Source organism: Eleutherodactylus coqui, chromosome 3 (genome assembly GCF_035609145.1).
Source record: "Eleutherodactylus coqui strain aEleCoq1 chromosome 3, aEleCoq1.hap1, whole genome shotgun sequence".
NCBI lineage: Eukaryota > Metazoa > Chordata > Amphibia > Anura > Eleutherodactylidae > Eleutherodactylus > Eleutherodactylus coqui.
This window is the reverse complement of record NC_089839.1, coordinates 186,522,996-186,529,183: the sequence shown is the minus strand read 5'-3', so window position 1 is coordinate 186,529,183 and position 6,188 is coordinate 186,522,996.

The following is a 6,188-nucleotide window of genomic DNA, read 5'->3' as shown; positions in this document are numbered from 1 at the left end:
TACATTCCATGTATAGCCACTAGGTGGCAATATATTTTTACCCCTGGAAAAAGACAAGAAGCAGAGCTAATAAAATGAAATGAGGAGCCGACAATGAAGCGTTTCCTGTAATCCAGCAATGTAAAACCTTAGGATGGGTTTCGTCAGCTCCCATCGTTGCATTGACGAGCGTTTACTCTCATATGGCTTGCACATTACATAGTAACTGTGGTATTTGTTAGAGGCACCTTGACGCCAGTAGACGCAGCTTGAGTATCTGGATGCAATTACTATACTGGTATATTACAACTTCCAGTGGAGAGATACATGCCAGTGTGAATGGCCTATAAAGAGCGCTGCTTACTATATTGTAGGTTATGGTTTTGAGTTAGAAACAGATCTACTTGTCATATATTCCTGGGAATTGCTACGTATGGCCTCACTCTGGGCCTCAAGGGGAAGTCAGTTGCTTAAAAGACAACTAGAGATAATGAATAATAAGTACGAGTGTTTCTACATTTTTAGCAATGATGTACAATATACTCAACTTGGCTCCGTAATGGACATGATAAGATAGGAGATAATTGATGACTATGACTGCATCAATAACTATTGAAGATAATCCAAGAACTTCAAAGAGGAAGTAAAAATACACAACTTTCTTCAGCAAGGCTGTATCGTGGGTAGGTGGTATAGTGACACAGATTTAGGATACGATGCAGCAGAAGGAATTACAAAAATATGCAAAACAGGGATATTAGAAATGATCTTCCTGATTTGAAACCCTTAGAACTCCCATTTAATGATTCTTAGATAAATAAATTTGATATCAATGGAAACAGAAACTCAAAAAGTTTAATTTAGCGAAACTGTTTAATAGTAAGACTGTCCTTGTTGCCAATAGAACCAATCACAGCGCAGATTTTGTTGCTCAAACAACAAGGCTGAAGTTACTTGTTTGTGCAAGTTTCACATGAAGTCGTCAGAAATCCACCATCAGAGCAAGCCGAGAATTGGACATCTCACACCCGACTGTGTAGACGATTCTGCACAAAAGTTTGAGGTTTAATGCCTACCAATTGCAATTGTTCCTGGCCCTGAAAGCGGACAACAAAGTGAGTCGACGTTCTTTCTGCTTGAGTATACAAACTAATGGATAGCAATGGTTTCATGGAATCTTTAGTGTTTAGTGATGAAGCCACCCAAATCTAATGTCAGCTTTCCATATGTCTATGTGCACAACTTCCCCAAGGTGAATGTGTTTTGTGCCATGTCAATAGCTGCCAAGTGGTAGCTTTAGTTGGGGCTTCCTCTACCGTGGAGGATCAGGCTGGTGGCTTGGAATGGGCAGTTACTACCACAGTAACGGAGATATCAGTCTGCACTGGGGTCTGTACAACGGTTGTCATCATAGTGGCGTTGTCGGCGTGCATCAGGATCAAACTCATAAGTCTATCATGTCCCGGGTCTGGCTAAATCCAATTCAGGCTAATCCTGGGTCAGGAGCGCTCCTCTACCATGGTTCCCAGGAATCCTTGTCGCTGTCCAGATGACCCACTAGGTTGGGGACGCAACACTGACTCTCTCTCTCTTTTGGCTTTAGGCAAAAGGAAGTCTCCAGTCACTGTCCTCTCTAGCAGCTTCTCCCATCTCTTGGCAGCCACTCTCTGCAGGCTATTGCACCCCTGGTCAGCAGCGCTCCACAGTAGCACCTAAGCTCTAGTAGTCTCCTCCTGTGACACAGCTCCCCAAACTTTTGATAATGCTGAAATCATCTTACCAGAAAGTTCCCAGGGATCATGCATAGTCTCATAAAGCAAAAATTTGGTGCAAATTTGGGCACACGCTGTAATTTTGGCACAATTATTGGCACATCCCATAGTCCATCACTAAGGCAATAATTTAACCCTTTAGCGTAGCCCCTTACAGCTGGAGCAGCTCTAGTGGAGACCTCTGTGCAAAATATTGTTGCCACCCAATGGCCCACATCCTTCCAGAACCTGCCTTGCTCCAATCAAAATTGAATTTTCAGTCTTTTCAGACACAGATTAATGAGCGATACAAAAAACACCTTTTTTTTATCCCAGATAACCACACTGAAGATTAATACGATGTCTACCCACCTATACAGAAGACCCCAATTGAAATATTCTGACTTCTTAGTTGGGCTCTTTCTGCTCCTATGATGTGCCTGATTTAGAAAATGCTTGCATTTACCATAAAATAGTGAAACTTCTTTTCCTAGAACTCTACATTGTGCCGTACCTCTCTTATTCCTCCGGGAAATGTATATCTAAATTGACAGCTCAGTGATACAATTCCCTAGTCAATAAGGTCTGTCCCTAAACACCAATGCTCAACGTCAGACTGTATAAGGTTACACCCTATTAACAAGTTCAACTATGGGGGCGCTGCAGTATATTTGAACACTTGCTGCCAAGTGATTATAGGTTCCCCAGCAGTGGGACACTGCATGATTAGATTGACGGACGGTTCTAATAAAAGCACATTGTCCAAAGCAGACGACACTTTGTAGCCTTTGCTATTTTAATATCAGTATGAACCCATCATAACCTCCAGCGAGCAGCAATCCTAACCGCAGCATCACCCAACACGGCTCAACTGTCGTTTGTCTAGGAAACTGGATCACATGCCGTGTTTTAAAAGGGGCATGCGGTGTACTGTACTGCGCTGTACAAGTGGGAATTCAATACTCTTTAAACATCTTTTATTGCAGCATCCCAGCACTAAGAACAAGAAATTTAATAAATCCCTTATTTAAACTATCTTAAGAGCAACATGTGGAAAGAACAGAGCTGCCAAAATACACCAATTTCCCCAAATATTCACATTAATTTCTAGATGGATTGTGTTTACATAAACAGTGTGTTCCACTAGAACTTTTATCTACACTTCACAGAAGAATATTACAGTCAGAGGGCATTATGCAAGAAAGTACATCGAAAGAAAGAAAGCTAAGGGAGGGAGGGAGGAAAGGAAGGAAATGAATGAATAAGAAGAGATAGAGCAATGAGGTATAAAGTAAGGGCGGAGGGAGGGAACAAAGGAAGGAAGGAGGGAAGGAAAGACTTGAAATAAATTTTCCCATTCTACTGACATTTTTAATTATGATACTTATATTGGTTTGCAGCTATGCAGTGGCCATCCAGCCCTGAAACCGGGGAGACTCTTCTACACGGCCCAATGATCAGGCAAGAACATTTATAGAATATTTGAGGCTGCCCCAATCAACCACTGAACGCTTATTCATCAGCTCATCCCATCTTTTGTGCAGCCATAAGTATTGACAGCACATCTCCCCGGATGAACAAGGGAGGTGCTGCCAACAATGATATTACTGTATCGGGGACAATCACATTAACGATTGTTTGTCCACAAGACAGAGTGCATTGACCTATATTGACCTACATGTTCCTATAAATAAATAGATAGGAAGGAAGGAGTGATAGAGCAAGGGAGTGAAGCAGGAGGGATGGAAGGAGCGAGGGAAGGAAGGATGAAAGGAAAGAAAGAAGGGAAGGAAGGCGAGAGGAAAAGAGACAGAGCAAGGCAGTGAGGCAGGAAGGACGTAGGGAGGTAAGGTAGGGAGGAGTGAAAATAAATTTGAAAGAAAGGAAAAGAGTAAGGGTAGGAAGACGGAAGAGAAGGAAGGAAAGAAAGAAAGAAAGAAAGGTAAGGATAAGGAAGGGATGAGTGAAAATAAATTTGAAAGAAAGGAAGAGAGAAAGGGAAGGAAGGCGGGAGAGGAGGAAGGATGGACTTGAAATACATTTTCCCATTCTACTGACATTTTTAATTACTTATATTGGTTTGCAGCTGTTGCACTGGCCATCTGGCCCTGAAACTCTTCTATACGTGCCAATGATCAGGCAAGAACATTCATAGAACATTTCTTTGCCCAATATTGGATCATGTGAGGCTGCTTATTCATCGGCTCATCCCATCTTTTGTGCAGCCAAAAAATGTATAAGTATTGACAGCACATCTCCCCGGATGAACAAGGGAGGTGCTGCCAACAATGATATTACTGTATTGGGGGCAATCACATTAACGATTGTTTGTCCACAAGACAGAGTGCATTGACCTGTACTCCTTAAGGTGAACACTGAGCTCTTTGATCAGCGCTCATTATACAGTTTAAATTGAGCTATGTAAATAAACCCTTAGTGTAGTAAGCCAAGGACTATAACAATTCCTTCATCCACTTACCTTCCTCCACCTGAGTTGGGTTCTCATGCCATTAAGCCTCAGGACATTGTATGCATAGCACCTAGAGCTAAAGAGGACCCAACCCAGGAGAGAGGAACATTAACCCTTTCCAATCCAATTTGGATTCAGGGTTTCCTAAAAGGCTTTCTCTTTTTGCTGTTATACAAGGGTGCCATCTACTGGCTAAAGCCAGGGAGTATGCGCCAGAGAGGCTCCGACAGCGGAGTGACTGGCAATAGACGGTATGAATACCCTGTCAGACGTCTTCTGACATTGGAGCTGTACAAGCTTCAATCAGAATGTAGGAAGACGTCAGACAGTGGATTGCAAAGGGTTAAAGGTCCATATGCACGGGATGACTACGGTTGACATAGTTGCTCAGAAAAGTTGCTCAAATGTATGAACACCATGATTTGTTAGCTTTTACACGGAGCAATGATTGTTTATTAGTGGCTTGCCAACATATTGTTCGTAGAGGGGATCTACATAAAAATTAATTCTGAATGAGGGCCCTGCGTTTCATGCCTGAGTCTTCTACATCCTGTCCGGGTTTTCTCTTTTCTGGCCTGCGGATGTGTGCGGGCGTGCCCCTGGCGTGCATGTGCAGTTCAATTTTTATGCTTTTTTAACACCTGCTTCCCGCGGAATCAGCGGCCCATCCGCAATTGAATTGTGGATGTGCTGTGGATCGGACAGCTTCCACTGACCTCAATGGAAGCCGTCCATGTGGGATCCACACTGAAATGGAACATGCTGTTAATTTTTTTTCCAGACCAGAAGGTTCGCAAATCAAGTTGAATAGTTGCGGCCTTGGCGTATATGCGCCCGACTGTCTGATCAGGCACACAAACGTTAGATTTGTGCGCCCCTTCACCTGCTTTTACGTCGTGGGTGGGTGCACGAAAAAACGCCTACAGCCATGTGAAAGAGCCCTAATAGTGTTAGACTATCAGTGCACTACACCTGCTCTCTGATTAGTCAGCACTGCTCAAATGATGAGTACTGTCCAATTAGAGAGCAGTATACAATATGCATTAGGTAGCTAGAAAATTACAGTGGCCATCTTGGACAGCTGAAAATGCGACCTAAAACTGGCAGATTGGAGGAACAAGTAATTTACCCTACCCCCTTCAGACCCGGGAAAGAATTTGGTCCCGAAACAAGTGCTCTGATCTGTGGTCTTAACTAATCATGGAGCCTGATCTGGGGTCTGGAATATTTTGGGGTGTAGTTTGGATTCTGAAACAATTTGGGGGTTTCATCTGCAATCCTAATTAATCTGGGGGTCTCGCCTGGGGTCACAATTAGTTTTGGGGTCTAGTCCTGGATGAAAATTAATTTGGGGGTCTGAATTAATGGGATCTAAATTAATTTTAGGGCTTGGTATTTAGCAAAAGTCACAGCTAAAAAGGCCAAATTAGATTTATAGAACTCTTTCTCTCTTTTTATATATTTCTACATATTTTACTATATCGTCTACTATATATGTATCCCATAAAACATTTTTCTCAAATGGCTCCAACACATTATTTTTCAACTATGCTGATAAGTATTAAGAACCTGAATTACATCTCTTACATTCACCTAAATTTCACTAAATTAAGTCAATGAAATGCTTTGCATAATGTGCAGTACCTCTAAAATCCTGCACTGGTGGTGGCGCTGCATGCTAATAGTTGCTTCCTAGTTCCTGGGTGAGTTAAGATTTGCAATTCATAAGTACTGTCTAAAACTGTTCACAATGCAGTAGAGCTTTTTTCAAACCGCAGCACCATATATAGTGCCGTATACACCCTGTGTTATAAAGCTGTTCCTCCACTTTAAGGGAAGAGGGAGACTGCATCACATATAACAATGCAGGCTGTTATTGCTTTACCATGCAGAACTCATATCACAGAGAGATAGTTGTTGTGAACGAAACCTGAAATTACGCCAATAAGTATATGTTATTTCTGCAGCTCACTTATCCATCATGTGTA